Raw genomic sequence first — 20,877 nt, forward strand, 5'->3', positions numbered from 1 at the left:
GGAGGTTACCAATGTTGAGATCAAGCATATCCTAAAAGAACTGTATACTTCCTGCACAACAGAGGGTCATGGCTAGAAGAAGAAATTGGCAGATCTACATTGGAATACATTTAACCAAGGAGGTGAAAGACCTCTACAAGAAGAACTACAAAACACAGTTGAAAGACATCGTACATGACAAAAATAATTGGAAAAACCTCCCATGTTCATGGATAGGGAAAATCAATAGCATTGAAATGAGCTATACTGCCCAAATCTACAGATTCCATATAATTCCTATCAAATTACCAATACCGTTTTTGAAAAAAATAGAAAAAACAATTGTAAAATTCATATGGAACTGAAAAATAGCCTGAATGCCCAAAGCAATCCTAAGCAAAAATAATAAAGCTGGAGGCATCACGTTATCTGATTTCAAACTATATATACTACAAGGCCATAATAACCAAAGCAATATGATATTGATACAAAAATGGACACATAGATTAACGTAACAGGATATGGAACCCAGAAATAATGCCATACAGTTACAACCAACTGATCTTTTACAAAATTGACAAAAAATAAATAATGGGGAACGGACACCCTATTCAATAAACAATGCTGGGAAAAGTGACTAGCCACAAGCAGAAGATCAAAGTGAGATCCTTACCTTTCACTATATACAAAAAATAATGCAACGTGGATTAAGGACTTAAATGTAACACTTGAAACTATAAAAATCCTAGAAGAAAACCTAGGAAAAATTCTACACAGTGTCCTGGGCAAATAATTTATGACTAAGACCTCAAAAGCAAATGCAACAAAAACAAAAATAACAAATGGAGCTTGATTAAACTAAAGAGCAAAATAAACAACAGAATAAACAGACAACCTGAAGAATGGGAGAAAATATTTGCAAATTATGCATCCAACAAAGAACTAATATCCAGAGGCTATAAAGAACATAAAAAAACAAGAACAAAACAAATAACCTCATTACAGAATGGGCAAAGTACGTAAACAGATACTTCTCAAAAAAGACATACAAGTGGCCAACAAATGTATGAAAAAAAGCACTAATTATTAGATAAATGCAAATTAACATCATAAGATACCATCTCACATCAGTCAGAATGGCTATTAATAAAAAGTCAAAAAATAATCAGATACTAGCAATAATATGGAGAAAAGGGAGCACATATATTTTGGAGGGAATGTAAGTTAGTTCAATCCCCGTGTAAAACAGTATGAAAGTTTCTCAAAGAACTAAAAATAGAACTGCCACTTGACCCAGCAATCCACTATATATACCCAAAGGAATATAAATAATTTTACAAAAAGACACCTGCACTTTCATATTTATTACAGGGCTGTTCACGATAACAGAGTCATGCAATCAACTTAAGTATCCATCAATAATGACTAGTTAAGGAGAACGTGATATATATACACCATGGAATACTGCATGGACACAGAAAATAAAATAATACCTTTCATTAATATTCATGTATTTTTATTCAATTCATGTCCTTCACAGCAATATGGATGGAGTTAGAGCCTATATATATATATATTTGTGTGTGTGTGTGTGTGTGTGTGTGTGTATATTTTTTTTACTCAGAAACAAAATCAAATACCGCATGTTCTCATTTATTAATGGGAGCTAAACAATGGGTACATGTGGGCATAAAGATGGAAATAATAGACACTGGGGAATCCATAAAGGGGATAAGAGGGACATGAGGTGTTGAAAGCGTACCTATTGGTTACAATGTTCACTATTTGGGGGATGGGTTCACTAGAAGTTCAAACTCCAGCATTATGCAATATATCCTTGTAAAAAAACCTGCACGTGTACTCTTGGAATCTACAATAAAACAAAAATAAATTAAAATAAAATGGACTTGCATATCTTATTTCTAACCCCAGCCCAGTCCTCTTTACAAAATACAATTGACCTTTTGACCTCTCTGCAAGCACTTCATCTCTCTGAGTTTCTTATACTCCACAGGGAGAATATTCTGAATAAAATTGATATAATTTGGCTCTGTGTCTTCACCCAAATCTTATCTCGAATTGTAATCCCCATGTGTTGAGGGAGGGAAGTGACTGGAACAGCGATTTCCCTCATGCTGTTTTAGTAATAGTGAGTGAATTCTCACAAGATCTGATGGTTTATAAATGGTATTTTTTCCTGCTCTCTCATACTCTCTTGTCTCTCTCCTGCTGCCATGTAAGATGTGCCTGCTTCCACTTCCACCATGGTTGTAAGTTTCCTGAGGCCTCCCAGTCATGCAGAACTGTGAATCAATTAAACCTCCTTTCTTTGTAAATTACCCAGTCTCAAGTAGTATCTTTATAGCAGTGTGAGAATGGACTAATACACAAACCTTTAGTATTTAACATTAAATACCATATGATAAACATGAAAAAATATAATATATATGAGCTTTAAAAAAGTGACTCTTACATTTTGCCTATTTTATTTGTTTATTTTATTTTATTTTTTTTTTTGAGACGGAGTCTCGCTCTGTCGCCCAGGCTGGAGTGCAGTGGCCGGATCACAGCTCACTGCAAGCTCCGCCTCCCGGGTTTGGGCCATTCTCCTGTCTCAGCCTCCTGAGTAGCTGGGACTACAGGCGCCTGCCACCTCGCCCAGCTAGTTTTTTGTATTTTTTAGTAGAGACGGGGTTTCACCATGTTAACCAGGATGGTCTCGATCTCCTGACCTAGTGATCCGCCTGTCTCGGCCTCCCAAAGTGCTGGGATTACAGGCTTGAGCCACCGCGCCCGGCCTTTATTTTTTTCATTCATCTATTTGCTCACTGAGCAAACTTCCAATAATTAATTATACTAGGTACTATGTTAGGGCCTGGAAATAAAAAATGGTAAAGAACTATGAATATATAATACCTATTGACTCATGTTCCAAATGTGTTGTGTTTTGTATACATTAATTCATTATTCTGGAAAGCTCTAATAATAAAAATTACATGTATTAAGTGCTTCCAAAGCACTAGATATTGCATGACTGATTGTATAAAATAGAGTTATTTAGATAAACAACCAACTGAATGTGTGTGTGTATGTAGTTGGCCCTACACGGATGTGTGTGTAGTTGGCACTACATGGATTCTGCATCCATGCATTCAACCAACTTCACACTGAAAATACTTTTTTAAAAATTGTGTCTATGTTGAACATGTGCAGACTTTTTTTTTGTTATTTCCTAAACAATAAAGCATAACAATGATTTATATAGCACTTACATTTTTAAGGCATTATGAGTAATATAGAGATGATTTAAAGTATACAAGAAGATATGCATAGATTATATGAATGCTGTATCATTTTGTATCAGAGACTTGAGTACCTGTAGATTTTAGTATCTGTGAGAGGTCCTGAAATCAATTACCCATGGATATTGAAGGATGACTGTGTGTGTGTGTGTGTGTGCGCGCGCGCGTGTGCACGTGTGTGTGTGTATTAAGATAGAGTTAGAGAAAGAGAGGGAGAGGGAAGTTTATTTTTAAAAATTGGCTTCTGAGATCATGGAAGTTGGCAAGTTTGAAATTTGCAGAGAAAGCAACAGGCTGGAGACCTAGAAAAGAGTTGACATTGCAGCTCAAGTCCAGAGGCAGAATTCCTTCTTCCTTAGTAGGGGAAGCAGGAGGATTAAATCTTTTGCTCTTATGGTCTTGAATTGACTGGATATGACCACTCATGCCAGGGAGTGTAATCTGGTTTCACTAAAAGGCTACTGATTAAAATGTTATTTTTTTCCAGAGATAGATTGCATAGTAATAGGTAGACTGTTATTTAACAAAATGTCTAGATACTATGGCCTAGCCAAGTTGACATATATAAGGTTAATCACCACACTGCTTTAATATATTGTATCTTTGTAATTCACAGCAACTCTGAGGTGTTATCAACTATGTTTTACAGATAAAGAAATTGAGGAAAAGTAGATAAGTGTTTTGCCTTGGAGGAGAGTAATTGTAAAGAGTGAAAGAGATTCAAACAGTTATTCTAATTCAAACCAATATTCTAAACAATAGTGCTTTCACTTCCAGGGGAAGAAATTTAGGCAAAATGAGACTAAGTAACTTGCCTGTGCCTCTCAACCAGTATGTGATGGGTTCAGAATCTGATTGTAGAGTCTGTGTTGTTACTTACCATACAATACATTTCCAGTCACTGTCACTAGGCAACTCTCAGTCTGTTAGAAAAGTAAGATATGAAAACGAATAATTGGCATTATTAGGAAATGATTATTTGGGGAGGCTGGAGTCTTCCTGAAAAATATGGCCTCTGAACTTGGCTTTGTAAATAGTCAGATTGAAGAGGACACCATGAAATGAAAAGATATTCCATGTTCATGAATTGGAAAAATTAACGTTGTTAAAATGTTCATACTACCCAAAGCAATCTACTGATTCCATCCAATTGCTATCTAAATACCAATGATATTCTTCACAGAAATAAAAAAACAAATTCTAAAATTTATATGGAACCACAGCAGATCTAGACTAGCCAAAACTATCTTAAGTGGAAAGAACAAAACCAGAGGATTCACATTACCTGACTTTAAATTATACTACAGAGCAGTAGTAACCAAAACAGCATGGTACTAGCATAAAAACAGACACATAGACCAGTGAAACAGAAGAGAGAACCAAGAAACAAAAATCCACACCCCTACAGTGAACTTATTTTTAACAAAGCTGCCAAGAACATACACTGGAGAAAGGACAGTATCTTCAATAAATGGTGCTGGGAAAACTGGATATCCGTATACAAAAGAATTAAACTAGACCCCTATCTCTCACCATATGCAAAACTCAAATCAAAATGGTTTAAAGACTTAAATCTAAGACCTCAATCTATTAAACTACTACAAGAAAACATTGGGGAAACTCTCTAGAACATTGGTCTGGGCAAAACTTTCTTGACTAATATCACACCAGTGAAGACAACCAAAGCAAAATGGACAAAAGGGATCATCTCAAGTTAAAAACCTTCTGCATAGTAATGAAAACAATCAACAAAGTGAGAAGACAACCCACAGAATGGAAGAAAATATTTGCAAACTACCCATTTGACCCCATTTGACAAGGGACTAATAGTCAGAATACACAAAGGGCTCAAACAACTCCATAGGAAAAAAATTAATAATCCTATCAAAAATGGGCAAAAGATGTGAATAGTCATTTCTCAAAACACAAATGGCAAACAGGCATATGAAAAGGTGCCCAACATAATTGATCATCAGAGAAATGCAAATCACAATTAAAATGAGATAGCTTCTCACCCGAGTTAAAATGGCTTATAGCTAAAAGTCAGGCAATAACAAATGGTGGTGAGATGTGGAGAAAGGGGAACCTGTGTACACTTTTCGTGGAAATGCAAATTAGTACAACTACTATGGAAAATAGTTTGCAAAAAACTAAAAATTGAGCTACCAAATGATCCAGCAATCCCATTGCTAGGTATATACCCAAAAGAAAGGCAATGAGTATATTGAAGATATATCTGTACCCGCATGTTTATTGCAGCACTGTTCACAATAGCTATGATTTGGAAACTACCTAAGTGTTCATCAACAGGTGAATGGATAAAGAAAATATATTTATACACAATGGAGTACTATTCATCCATAAAAATGAATGAGATCCTGTCATTTGCAACAACATAGATGGAACTGGAGATCATTATGTTAAGTGAAATAAGCCAGGCAAAAAAGACAAACATCATGTATTCTCACTTACTTGTGGAATCTAAAAGTCAAAACAATTGAACACATGAGTAAGGAGAGTAGAAGGATGGTTACTAGAAGCTGGGCAGGGGAATGGGGACTTGTGGAAGAGGTGGGGCTGGTTAATGGGTGCAAAAACAGAAAGAATGAGTAAGACCTACTGTTTGATAGCGCAGTGTGACTATAGTCAATAATAATTTAATTGTATATTTTAAAATAAACTGAAAGAGTATAACTGGATTGTTTGTAACATGAAGGATAAATGCTTGAGGGGATGGATACCCCATTCTCCATGATGTGCTTATTTCACATTGCCTGCCTGTTTATTGTTCCCCCTCCCAAGTAGCTGGGATTACAGGCACCTGCCACCACACCGGGCTAATTATTTTTTGTATTTTTAGTAGAGATGGGGTTTTGCCATGTTGGACAGGCTGGTCTCGAACGCCTGACCTCAGGTGATCAGCCCACCTTGGCCTCCCAAAGTGCTGGGATTACAAGCATGAACCACTGAGCCTGGCCACATGCCTGTATCAAAGTATCTCATGTATTCCACAAATATATACACATACTATATACCCATAAAAAATTAAAAATAGAAAAATTCAAAAAAGATACAATAATGAAGTTTTATTAGTTGGACAAAAGCACATTCCAGGAAAAACCTGGCATGTGAAATAAAATGAGTATAAAACAGCAAAGTATATTAGGGAAGGAATGAGCATTTTGTTATTTCTCTAACTGATATAAAGTGGGGGTGAGGTGGGGTGGGGTGGTGAGGCAGGAGATCAGAATGGCCAGTTAGAGCTAAGCTAGATATTATTTTGTGTTGGTAGGAAGACAATGAGGAATTTTTAACTGGGGAGATATTTTATTAGACTTTAGTTTTACAAATGATGAGAAAGTCTTTCAGAAAAAATTGTGAAAGACTTTGAAATAGACAAAAAACTTTACTGGGTGTCTTCAGTCAAAATATATATTGTCTAAAGGACAGAGCACACCTTTCTGAGTTATTTGATTTTATGAGGTTTGCATCTTTCATTGTCTTTGAGCTATTTAAAATTCTGTAAATTGCAGATCATGTCGATGCAAATGACTCTTGTCCATAGATGTGCAAATGAATTGTCTGGAGAATGGAAAATTAATTTTCCTTCCTACTGTGGAAAAAGCCAGACTTGAATATATTGGTAAATTCATCTCAACATCGCTTATTAACCTATATAAGTGTGGTACTTTAACTTCTCCTTTGAACTCATTGTAACATCTTACTGGCTCCCTCATTCATTAATTAGTTAAATAAAATCTATGACACATGTTTATTTTATAGTTGTATAAAAGTTATCATGTTACCTTAAAATATTTTTTTTAACTTGTCTGTCCTGAGTGAAGAGACAATGTGCTTCATATGAAAGCAATGGTAGCACACGCAGATGGAGAGAAGGCAATATAGTAGATAGTGCTTTATACTGACTTTGTACTGACAAAACCTAGTGTACTGGCTTTGTACTGACAAGACCTAGTGTACAGGCTTTGTACTGACGAGACCTAGTGCTCTGATAATTTGTACTGACGAGACCTAGTGCTCTGATAAGATGTGGGAAGTGATGAATTATGAGGGTTCAAAAATGATTCCCTGATTTCTGGCATGAGTGATTACATAGATAATTTCTTTTATCAAGATATGACACACAGGAAAAAAGATATCAAGGTAGAAATTACAGTGGGTTATTAGATATTTGGTTGTGGAGTTTAGAAGTATCTGATGCTAGAGGTGCTGATTTGAGAGTCATACATTTATGGATGTAAATTTATGAGACTAAATTTAAACATTAAGGAAGAATTGTAAGGTGAAAAGACAAGTGGGCACAAATATTTTAGGGATGAGCAGAGTCAAAAGATCTAGTAAAAGAGATGGGAAATAAGTCTATTTTAGGATGATGTTAGAGAAGTCAATGGAGAACAATGTTTTTTTAGAAGGAAAGACTAGTCAACGGTGTCAAATGCTGGAATTTTCAGTCAGTTGGGTTTGGCAGTGTGGAAGTCAGTGGTGGCCACTGCCAATCAAGTTTAAGTGTCATGGTGTGTGTGTGTGTGTGTGTGTGTGTGTGTGTGTGTGTGTGTAGAATGGTAAAAGCAAAAACAAGGTGTTGGGAATCTGAAAGTCTGATAGAAGGTAAGGAAAGCTGTGGGAAAGAAGGTATGAATGGGTGAAAAATCAAGGGAATTTTTAAGATTGAACATAGCCTAAGGGGAAGGAGTCATCTGAAGACAAGGAAAAGAGAGAAGGAATTAAATTTAAAAAGCTCCAAGTTAAATCAAAATATATCAGACTCAGAGTCCAAGTGGAAACAACTTTCAAAAGAAAGAAGAAGATGTTTTACCCTGAGGTTCAAGGAAAAGAGGAGTAGCTGGGAGCAGCACAGGTAGCTTCTAAGGTTGCAGAGCAGGAAGGTGAAATATATGTTACTTGATAACTCTTAATATCATTTACTCAGAGTGAAGGAGTGAAATTCAGGAGGAAAGGAAAAAATATGCCTAATCCCTGAGTTGAATGGGAGTGGGAAAGCTGATAAAAGATAAACCTTCATGATAAAATTAGTCTGGTATAAGTAGCTTTTCTCCTGGTGTACTGCTTGCTCTTTGCAAGGTTTATTTGTAGGTGTGAAACACCTGGTTCATGGATGGTTGCTAAGAGATATGCCTACTCTGAAATATCTTTTTCACCTTCCTTTACTTTTCACCATTACACTTTTTAGTTCATTAGAAAACTGTGGGGGAAGGTTTAGTCTCCTCAAACCTCAGTTAGATATGTATACCTGGCAATGGTCCTTTTAAAAATGTAGTACATCATTTTAGCTCCATTATTGAAACACTAAGTCATGAGATGATATAATATACAACAGATAATTTCCAGTGGAGTAAAATTGTAACAACCACCATTGTGGGAAGGTAAGAACAAACAGTGTGTAGGTTAGGAAGGGCAGATCTTTATACTAAGAATGGAAGATATCCAAAAAGAAGGGGACAATATGAAGATGAGCTTCATCTCACAGTTTTGCTTAAACAGTCCAGAATATGGATAATCATGGTTACTTACCTCTAGCAGTGTAGTATTGATAGGTAATGACTTAGTCATTTTAGAATGATTCTTTCCTATGTGATATTCTCCCAGATTACTGCTCTAAGTGCTTTACATGTGTTAAATTCTAAATTATTTAATCCTTACAACCACGCATAAGTTAGATTATTCTTGTTTTACAAATGCAGAAGTCATTGAGTTAAAAGTCATTGAGTTAAAAGAAAAACCTTGTAATTCACATAGCTAGCATGTAGTGAAGCTTCAAACCCAATTGCATTGATGCAATTGTGGATACCCTACCTCATTTTGCTGGCTGCCTCTGTGAACTGCAATAACTTGTTGCACTCCTTGGGTGCTATGCAGTACCTGTTACAAGGACTCTCACTACAAGTCTGGCTATTTTTTATTTCACTGTCTTCTCCATGTGCTGTGATTCTTAAACTTTACTGCACTCAAGAATCAAGGGAACTTATAAAGAAATCAGATTCCAGGGCTCCAACCCCAGAAATTCTAATTCTAGAAGCCTGAGTATGTCCCATGAATTTACACTCTAAGCAGACATCCTAGGTAACTCTGAAACAGGTGGTCTGTAGACCACACTTTAAGAGTTATCCTCAAGGATTGGGCTAGTTTAGTTTCTGGTCCTTTCTTGTGTATCTTAATGTAAATAATTGGAACCTGTTGGGTTAAATTCCATAGTTAGTATTGTGTAAGTATGTGTAAATATGTTTTATGGCTGAAAGTGAAATGTTGAGTAATATTTGTGGATTAGTAATATCTTTAAAAAGCACTCCTATTTCTATGAGACACTTTTATTACATCAGTATGTTGTCTGAACCTGGCTCTTTGTGGGGAAATCTTAAAAATTTTATATGAAATAGACAATTCTGCCAGAATTATGGCATTATAGCTTACTCAACAGCTTTGGAAACACATTAAAAGAAATATTATGAACTTACTATTCTTTCTCTTTACTGTTGACATTAGGATGTGACCTTAAAATTATAACTCTATGTGTTTATACCTTATATGAAAATATGTATACATTTCATAGATATGAATATATAGGAGCAATCCACTTCTGCTTCATTGCTTTTTACGTTTTGTTTTCAGTTTTCTAACAAAGGTCATCTTTCTATTCAGTCCAATCTCTATCTAATATTGACATAAGGGAACTATAGGCTATTTGAAAATGTCAGTTATAATCTCTGAATGGAGCTCTTGGGTGGTCAATTTCATGTTTCTGAATTTTGGTGGTGGTAGAGGTTTTTAGTGCCAGGTGTGTGGGGATTTGATTCCTGTGTAGAAGGATAAAGCAGGAACCAGATAAGATAGGTGCTGAGAAAATTAATTGACCTTTACAAGCCATTTGTCACGAGGCACAGGGTAGTCCAATGCACAATGCGTAATGTGTGCGGCAAGACCAGGTGTGTATTGGGTTATTTGTGGTAACATCCTGATAGCTACTTGAAATCTGGTTGGTACTAGCCAAGCAACAGAAAATATTCAGATGGTTGAAATAAGATAGGTAATGACTTTTTTTTTATTTAGTTAGGTGATCTGTCCATTCAAGGCAGAATGCCACCCAGTGGTAGTCTGATAGGAGTGGCAAGGGCTTGGTGGTAAAAATGATGATGAAGAAAAATGTACAAGCTATACATACCATAAGAGAACCTAGGACTCATTTGCAATATAATTCCAGGTAGACAAGTGATATATTTAGCTTGGTAAGAGTTGGTGCAGGAATTGGGGTCAACGGTTCTGTACTGTTAGAAGAGGTTCATTGGCAAATATATTTGAGAATCTGGGAAACATTTCCCTGGATAGCTTTTTTTTCTTTTTTTAAAAGCGTCATGACACTCCTACAAATACCTCTCCTAAGTTCTAAAGAGACAAGCATAAGCCATAATGACTGAAAAAAATATAAAAGACAAGGTGAAAGGAAAATAAGGAATAATAATAAAACGGGGCTACAAGAGAGAGAACTAGCGATATGTGCTATAAAATTCTCACAGTATCTGAAGGTGGGACACCAAATCAGTTTTGAATTTCCTAATGAGCCAAAACTAAGAAAGAATCAGGACAAGTTGCAAGATTCAAATTGTCCATATAATAACATACACCAGCTTGAGGGGAGGCTGTGGCCTTGAAGTCTAAAGGAAGTTTGCCCCATAGTTGTTGCAAGGGAGACAGAATGAAACAGTGTGCCACAAGATTTTCTTACAGCATTTTTAGAGCATTTTTCAATATATGATACATCATTAAACAAAAGCACAATCTTTTTTTTTTTTTTCTTTGAGACGGAGTCTCTCTCTGTCGCCCAGGCTGGAGTGCAGTGGCCGGATCTCAGCTCCCTGCAAGCTCCGCCTCCCGGGTTTACGCCATTCTCCTGCCTCAGCCTCCCCAGTAGCTGGGACTACAGGCGCCCGCCACCAAGTCCGGCTAGTTTTTTGTATTTTTTTAGTAGAGACGGGGTTTCACCGTGTTAGTCAGGATGGTCTGGATCTCCTGACCTCGTGATCCGCCCGTCTCGGCCTCCCAAAGTGCTGGGATTACAGGCTTGAACCACCGCGCCTGGCCAAAAGCACAGTTTTTAAAAAGTTATTATTTTATTGTCTGGGAAGGCCTAGACAATATGGTCTGGATTGATTGATTGGATAAACACAGAGGATCAAGAGAGGGGCAGAATTGTACCATGCATGCAGCAGGCCGTGCTCGACAAGGGCCTCTGAGGATGCAGCAGAGAGGTACCCCGGATAAATTCTGGCAAATCTTTCAGTATTGTTATTCTATGTTAATGATGGAGGGAAGATTCACATTTACATATTACTTAAATATTTACTGAGTGCAGGATAAGTTTCTCAAACTTTTATTAAAATAAAGGAGTTTAAGACTCTGTATTGAAGAGATAGCACTCTATAATTCCAACCATAGGCAACTTAAAACATTCCTAAAACTAGACTCATTTTTGTGTTGGCTCCAACACTTGAACAAATTAAAGACTGAATCCTCATAGTTTCAACCCTTAGAGCATCTTTGAGACTACTGTAGTTTGGAAAATTTCCCATGCAGAAATAATTAATTGATCATTAGGCCATAAAAAAATCTTACTCAGGATATCTAACTTTAATTATAGTGGCTGGCCGGTGATACCATAGCTTAAATTACTCCTCAGTAACTAAAGGAGGTTTTCTGTCAATTTGTATGACAAATATCTGTCAAAATTTATGAGAGTCAGCATTCCTTCTGCTGTTAACTCACCAGGCCCTTTGTCTCTTGAGACCAGTGTCAGTCTATTAGATCATATCCCTAGTATTGAGGAGAGCACTCAATTGTTCTAGGTGTGAGGTAGGAATGGACTGCATGTATTAGGTAATCTACCATGTGTCAGTGGGCAAGTGTACCCTATGTGATGATAATGATAATGATATTATAATAGTGACTTTACTGAATATTTACTACATATACTTGATACTTGCTAAGCACATTATGCACTTTATTTCATTTAATTTTTGACATTCATTTAGTTGTTATTAAGTATAATTGTTTTCAATTTGCAGCTATGGAAACAAGAGTTTAGAGTTTAAAGAGCTTACTTACATTTGCACAGCTACAAGGTAGAATGTGCACCGAGGTGGAAATAGGAATGTCTGTATTCTTGTCTATTTGGAAAGAACAATATTTGACTTTTCATCTTTGCATTTCCCCTTCTGACCTACAGATTATAGATCTCAGAACAGAGTTCAAATTAAGGGGCTTTTGCTATTTAGCATGGAGGGAACGTGTTGCCAGGCCCAAGGCTTAGCCATTGTCCCTGGATGGGAGCCACCCACCAAATTTCTTGAAAAATAACTGTTAAATATTATTATATCCAGCAGAGTAGATTCAGTTTTTCAGAAATATTTTCCATGACATTTAGAATCCTTAATGATTAGTGTATTATTTAGAGATTTTAAATAATTTTATAGAACATGAATTATATTTTATTGTTTAAATTAAAATTTTATTTTAATGTTAAAAACTTTAAACTCCTTACTATGTCTTCAAAGTACTGTTAGTTATACCTATGACTTATTTGATGCTGGGGTCTTTGTCAGGTTAACTACTGGTATGGTAGTCTTTCAGTGGGCAATTTTGATTCACTTTTGAAAATCTTATTCATAAAACAATTTCCAGAAAGATACGATAAATAGGCAGGAATTACTTGTACATTTTATCTTCATAGTGTAAACCTTGGATAGTGCAAAATGCTCTGATCTCAAGAAATGCTACTTATGCACACAAAAATGTAAGGATGAAAAATGTTTGTCTGTATATACTGTTAAAAATTATTCTCTGCTGTTATTAGTTTCATGCTGTAGAAACAAACCCTGAATAAATTGCCTTAGGCAATTATGCTTTTAGGCCATTTATCTTAATGCATTTCTAATATGAAGTCATATGCTCTTTTTCATTTTATAAGGAAATTGTCCTGGTGTCTGAGAGCTTAGAGTTTATAAAAGATCTATATAAAAGGGTTGATCAGGTGAGGTCTTTTGGAAGAGCTAGCTTTTATACTAGATTTGTAAATAATTAATGAAATAGACTATTCTATAAGGACAGAGAATGTAGGAAAATGGAGATAGCAATTTAAAACACCAGGATGCTAAGGAGGAGGAATACTGGGTACATGATATAGAAGAAATTAAGAAAGATGGAGGGGGAAGTGAATAAAAATGGAAGGTTTTGAGTTTAGGACTGAGACATTTAAATTAGAGTCATAGGTGATGTAAAATTATATATTTACAGATATTTTTGTGCATCATATGTGGGAAGAACAAATGAAAGACTAATTTCATAATTTTGTGTGAGATATAAGTAAAAGTAACAGATTTGTTTAGTAAATTTCATATTAAACTTCCTCTATTTGGTACTAATATTTAGTAATAAATAAGAGAGAGTTCCTTCTCTGACTCAATTTGGTCATAGTCTTAGGGAGGAGTCTGGAGTACATGGACTACAATAATAGGTGCTACAATAAAAAAATAGATTAAAAATACTTCTGATTAAGGAAGTGAAGACTATTTAAAGGAGGTGACTTTTAAGCTGTACTTTCAAAGGTTAGTATCATTCCGATAAGTATAAGAGGAAAGCTATTCCAGGTGGAAAGGCCAGGGCTGGCCAAGCGTACAGACAGGACTGCTGGTCAGGAAGTTGGAAGGAGTATGCAAAATACTGAGAGGTGTTTTAAGCCCCTTGTAAAATCACAGTCTCTTTACATTTACATGTAGATCAGCTCTGAGTAAATAAGAAGACCTGATGAAATGTGCCAATGATTTTTTCCTACTTGTTTCTTATGTGAGAATTATGATGTGATTGAATAGAATCACAATTCTATTCACAACTGATAGAACTGTGGGGTAGACTGCCCAAAAGCTAGGTAGGCTGGCATCATACTATCTTATACATATAAGCAATCAAAAATTTATTCCGTGCCTTCACAGACATATTCTAATTCCATTATCTCAAAAACTTTGTAAATTAGTGAGAGAAAACATTCTATCCCTTCATGGCAATTTAGATTTACAAACACTTGTCAAGATTACTTAATTGGTAAGTGGTAGAAAGGGATATGTACCCAGGTTTTCTGATGTCAGGTTTAGTCTATGCCACACATGCAAAATGACAGAGATGTGACCATTGTAACAGATTAATAGTATCAGAGGAGAATCAACAAAGAGAGCAGTAAATAATTTACCTGAAAATCTTTAATTTCCTGGCAAGGGAGCCTTATAGTTCTTGATTTTTAAGAGACAGCATTATTCTGTTAGTTGATAGGCTATAAAGAAGCCAACTGCTGCAATATACTATTAAACTGCTATATCTTAATTTGAAATCTGTTGGTCTGGTCATGCCCCATTTAGTTGTTATTTGAATGGACAATGGTGAACCTATCTTCTGTAACAAATAGAAATAAATGAACTCTTATTAAGAGGATCCATATTCTATCAAGTTCATGTTTACTCATAATTTTGTTACAAGGACAAAGGGGAGAGAAGGATCCTTTAAAGAATTACTGTAGGATGTTTAGAAAAACAAATACTCCCCCAAATACAGCATTACTATCTTCCCTTATACACTCCTGTTTTTTTTTTTTCTTTTTTTTTAAAAAAAAAAACAGCAAGGAATTTCAGGTGTTTTATTGATAGCCCCATCAATCTTCACAATGTTTCCGTAAGTCAGGTAGGTGGCAAGAATTACTATTAAGAAGAGAGGAAATTTAATATGTTTATTTGTTGCAAGGCAAAGACACATGAACACAGGAGATTTGTAGTAAGAACACTTTAGTTTGAAATATTACACATAATAGCAGGGGAATAAAGAATTATTCAAGGGAGAAAAAATTAAATATAATGAATCTTTTGGAATATGGAAAGTTTTCTCATAATAAATGAAAATAGAAAATAAATCATACTGAATATTAAAAATAGAAAAATATGATATTTCAGCTAAATTTAATAAATGTTTATTGAGTGCCTAATGAATTTCAACTGTAATCATTTTCTGTTTCCATTTATATTGAAGAATGCTATTTCTTAAGTGCTGAGTGTTAAAAATATTTTTAAAATGCTGAAGGCATCTCTTAATAATATAAGCAGTATATGAAAATGAGCTTTAATAATGATTCTAGTTGTGGGTGGTTGTGAGGAAGGAGAGACAATAAAAATCCTTAGCAGGACCTCTGCTGAAGTGTCGAATACATTGTGAAAGGGCGAATAAAAATAGGTATAACCTCCGTCTTTATGCACAGAGTATGGAAAAGTGTTAAAGGATAATGATTAGTTATTCATCCTCACTATGGGCATAATAAAAGGAAAGAAATCTGTAAGAAATTTTTAGTTGATAATTGGAAAGATTTCTCAGCAATGATCATTGCCTAATGCAATGCTAGGTTGGGCTATTAATGCAGGTTGTGGAACATTTTTAGACAAGAAAAGAGGTGAAGATATGGGGGTATGTGTCTATTAATGTCCCTAGCCTGAGTGTGTGAGTGTATGTATGTGTACATGTATTTTAAGACTGTATTTTTGAGAGACTGCTTAATTCTTTTTATAAAATATGGGGGTGGGGAGGAAGTTCAAGGATGGATTGCTGATCTTTTTAGTTTATTTCTTTAATTTTTCTGACTCTATAAGTCTAGGAAATTATTTTAATGTTAAAATTTGCTATTCCTAGCATCAAAATTGTATCCAAAGCAATTAAGTGAAGATGGAAAAATAAGTTGCCCAATGTGTATATGTACATATTGTGAGATGTCTCCAGATTTTAAGGAAGGCTAAGACATCGTTTGTCTATGTCAGTTAGAAGCCCAAAGTCATTTAAGCCTACTGGTTCATAACTGATAGAAATAAAGGGTCTCCAGCTGATAGTGACTTGATCTCTCAGAAGTATATATCTCTTCCAGAAGCACATAGATTTTAAAAGAGAAGTTGGTGAATAAGGCGATTCTTAACCCAAAAGATAGGAGTTCTAAGATTTCAAGAGTGGGACCAGAAGGCATGGGGAAGACATAATAATAGCAGAAGTACTTTCAACCATACCATATAGGAGACCTCCCATAATAAAGGTGGACATAGGAACAAGAGACAGTAAAATAGTAAATTGATAAAGTGACTAAGAGAAAATGGGAAAAGTGAAAGAAATCACAAAAGGATAAGAAAGCTGAGCAGAGAGAGAGAATCTGGTTATGAGTGAGACATGAAGATGCAGAAGGAATGAAAAAGAGACAGAGGCCTGGGCACGGTGGCTCACACCTGTAATCCCAGCACTTTGGGAGGCCGAGGCGGGTGGATCACCTGAGGTCAGGAGTTCAAGACCAGACTAGTCAACACGGCAAAACCCCATCTCTACTAAAAATACAAAAATTAGCTGGGTATGGTGGTGGGTACCTGTAATCTCAGCTACTTGGGAGGCTGAGGCAGGAGAATTGCTTGAACCCGGGAAGTGGAGGTTTCAGTGAGCCACGATCATGCCATTACATTCCAGCCTGGGCAACAAGAGTGAAACTCTGTCTCAGAGAGAGAGAGAGAGAGAGAGAGAGAACCCTCAAAACTATGCCCTGGTTCTAAAGTAGCCAAAGGAAGTGTCTACACATTGCTAAAGAACCAATCAATTAAGTGTAAAACTTAATTAAAATTGTTGTTTTGCATTTTGCAGACTTAGTTGTAGCTACCTTTTTTTAAAACAACTTATTTTCATCTCCCCTTCTTCCCTCCTCATCTCTTTTACCCACTTCTCATTGTATGTATGTATGTATGTGTGTATGTATGTATGTATGTATCCATCCATCCACCTATCATCTAGCTATTTCTGTGTATTTAATTTGATTCTTTTATCAAATCCTCCAAGATGTAACAGGTTAAAGTTGATTGTAGTCATAATATTAAAAGCTCTTAAATAATTTGAATGTGAACCCAAAATTAGATCAGTGTTTCTCTAGTGTGATTCAAACCTTGAACAAGTTATACTATTATTAAAATGTAGATCAATTGGTTAAGAATCTTTGCAGATGGTTATGGTGATAATCTGTATGCTAGACTCTCTATTTTAAACACGTTTACATGATGAGTTTTATGCACTTTAACATTTGATAAGTGTTACTATAGAGTGAATATATAGAAACCTGGAAATGAGAAACTTTTCTGATTTTAGACATACGGGCTTTTTGGAATACTGATGTGAGTGTTGAGGTCAGAAAAATGAATCTCGGTTGTAGTGGAGGAGGACCTCTGAAGACTGCTCTCAGTAGGTAGACAACAAGTTAAGATGAATGTGTAGCTGTTTTCTACATTCTTGTTACTGCTGTAAAAATAATTGAAATGCAGAATGCTTAACTTCATTCAGCTGTAAACCTTGTAAGAACGTCAATAAAAATTTAAAAATTCGATTCCTGTTCTTTCATTTTTCTAGTTTCCCTGGGTGTCTCTCATCACCCTGCCTAATCCTTTCTCTACAAAAGTTTTCTTCTTGAAACTTGAACTCTACTTTTATTACTTTTTCCATTATGCAAAAGATAACTTAAAAAACTGTATAAAAGGTTTATGCATTTATGTTACAGTTTTGACAGTTGTGGATAAAAGTGAAATTGGTTATTCCTACCTCAATGAAACTATTTTGTTGATACTTCAAAGATAATTTTTATGTGATTCACACTAGAGACAAGTTTGATTATTGATTTCTATAATAGAACATAATTATTTTGGGGGGAAACATTTACATTTGCCTAAGAAAAGGCTGTTTTTCATCTAAGCCTTTAAAATGGCTGAAATTTATCACATTTTAAAAGTTTGGGGTCTGACCAGGTGATACAGTAATGACCAACTATTTCTTCCATAAGCTTACTAGTAAATGAAGAAGGCATTTTTGGTAAATGGTATAATCTCTTGCATTAGACTGATTAGAGTTTTTCTTTTTTAAATTTCTTTAAAGTGACAAGTGTAAAAATAGACTACTGAGGACTAAATTATTTCTATTCAGAATGATTTTATTTCCTCATAACTATTCTAGATGAAAGTGAAAAACTTCAAGTATACATGGAGTTTGATGCAATATGAAATGTATGAGTGTGGTATTTTAGCTATCTAGTGAAATATAAGGTCATTACTTTGGAAGAAAAATTTCATATCCTTATAGGTCCCCATGATAGTCTTTTGCGCCAATGAAAGAATATAAAACATTAGCTCAGTCTCTTGGTTTATAATCTGTGAAGTTTTGAGTATATCGTTAGAGTTTTGAAAACAAGGAAACATGAATTATAAAGAAACCTTATGAGTTGTGGTTGAATGCAAAAATTAGTTCATTTGGGGGAAATATATTGGCTCAATCCTATAGGCTAATTATCCAAATCTTGTTAAGATTGGATATATTTCCATCACAGATTTCTTTATTTCTAGTTGACTTAGGATAGTTTAATACTGGTAACAATTAAAAAAAAAGAGAGAATTAAAATAATTAGCAGAATACTTCAAGTGAGAAAGTGATTCTCCTTAAATATTAAGTTTAATGAGGCTAAAAATGTTCTTTTGGGTAACCTCTGAGCCAGTCTTCCCTGACTCACCTGTGAACCAAATTTAGTACCTAACGCAAATATATATATATATATATATATATATATATATTTTTTTTTTAAAAAAAGAAAAGAAAAGAAAGGAGGCCTCTATAAGGGATAGTGGACAGAGCAGTAGAAGAAAACTGACTTTCTAGTTGGTGGACAACTTCCTATGTCCGCTAGCTTCCCTGTCTCCAGGCTGTGAGACAGGTTACTCACACATTCCGAGAGTTCTCCTGCACAGGTGGAATGGAGGTAAAAGGGTTTCATGGATCTCCCGCGAACCATTACATGATTGTTTCTTGTCACCAAGGTTCATCCCTGTGCTTCTATCATTTTCTCCTCTAGTTTATTAATATTGGGGTGTTCTCACTATTGCAACTTCCAAAGCTTTTATATAAGATACAGGGCTTAATTCTCTCTTTTTTTTTTTTTAAATGTAAAAGGATGTTAAATTGGAGGTTTTAAAAGAGAAACCCAGATATCAAATATCAATGTGAATCATGAAACAGATGACACTGTAGGAAGTTTAAGCAAGACCAGCCTGGGCAACAAAGTGAGACCCCCATCTCTACAAAACAATTAAAACAGATAAAGTGGATTTTAAAAAATTGCAAAGTATCTCTCTTACCATGGGGTGTATCTTCCTTCATTTTAAATAAGAGGGGGGAATTCGGGAAGCTTAATTGTATATCTGGTGACAACTGGACTGAAGGGGACACTGAGCTCAGACTACACATCTACAGGTTGTGAAGGCCACATCCGAGGAAATGTTATCCCAGACTGGAGTATGTCAGACTCAAGGGAGCTTAAGTAGGGCTGCTCGTGATGCTGCCTAATAGGGTGATCTATAGGGCATTCAAGAGAAGGTAGAAGTGACTGCAAAATTTATAGACGCTTAGGAAGGAGTAAAAACCACTGGGAAGGAGTGAATTTGTTTGTGTCAAGGAGCTGCATGTGAGAGTCCACACTAATGCTGGACATCTCTGAGTAACTCCAAAATTCACCGCGTCAGATAAAGCCAGCTGTAAATATCTGCTGGATCAAGAGTGTGGGAAATCAGTTCAGGGCTATGTAATCAAAAAGCACTGAGGCAACTGTGGGACCTGACTGAGTTTTTGCCAAAGGGAGAGGAAAAACTACCCCCAGATAATACACTTAGAGGGCATTTGAGGCGAAAGCATAATGTGTTCTGATTATATCCCATGAATTCTACTTGGTAAGATACTATGTGCATAAGTCCCAAGGCCTCCTTAAATAACTAAAGATTAATAATTATTGTTGGCTCAACTGGTGTAATTTTAATAAGGAAACAATGGTTAGTAAAATTGGAAATTAAAAGTCTTAATTTTCAATCAGTACATTTCTTTATCTACTTCATGTAACAAAGTATTACATTCTAAACACAAACACTTATAATATGACTTTTTTCAAGATTAGATAATCACGAATCACTGGGATGTTGTCACATGGTACATTCTTGTTTAATTATGCATAATCAAGTTTTCCTTTATTTTATTATAGTGTGGTTTAATATCTCATAGATACTTATAAGAAGAATTATTTTCTAATCTCCCAAGACCTTGCAGTAGTAGCACTGAGGGAAGCTAAGGGAAGCCAGTAGACCTAGAAGTCACTACCAAGTTCCCCTCCATGTGATTTGTTGAATTCCAGGTGGGTACCCTAACTTTTGGACCATACTCTGAGATTGGCATCTTAAAAGGCCAAGATGGTAGTGGCTATCCTTGTGCCTGGTATAGACTTTGGTTTTGCTATTTTATATCAATTATTTTAGACAATTAAATATTGCAAGATATGCAATCTTAAAAAAGGAAAGTAGTCTCTCTTTATCCATGATTTTGCTTTTCCTGGTTATAGTTACCCATGGTCAAACATGATCTGAAAATGTTAAGTGGAAAATTCCGGAAATAATACATTTTAACTCATATGCCATTCTGAGTAGTATGTTGAAAT

At 35.4% G+C, this 20,877-nt stretch overlaps 2 long non-coding RNA genes across 2 annotated transcripts in view; one reads left to right on the forward strand and one right to left on the reverse strand.

The window, feature by feature from the left end:
* Nucleotides 1-20,877, forward strand: part of LOC105481911 (uncharacterized) — a 199,198-nt gene that overhangs the window by 155,551 nt on the left and 22,770 nt on the right. The window lies entirely within an intron of this gene.
* LOC105481908 (uncharacterized) lies at nucleotides 1,699-9,308 on the reverse strand. The gene is made up of 3 exons (XR_987266.3): nucleotides 9,117-9,308; nucleotides 4,162-4,204; nucleotides 1,699-1,849 (listed from the first exon to the last, which is right to left on the reverse strand). It is a non-coding gene; the product is annotated as an uncharacterized lncRNA (long non-coding RNA).

The sequence above is a fragment of the Macaca nemestrina genome, chromosome 7 (assembly GCF_043159975.1).
Source record: "Macaca nemestrina isolate mMacNem1 chromosome 7, mMacNem.hap1, whole genome shotgun sequence".
Taxonomy (NCBI): Eukaryota; Metazoa; Chordata; class Mammalia; order Primates; family Cercopithecidae; genus Macaca; species Macaca nemestrina.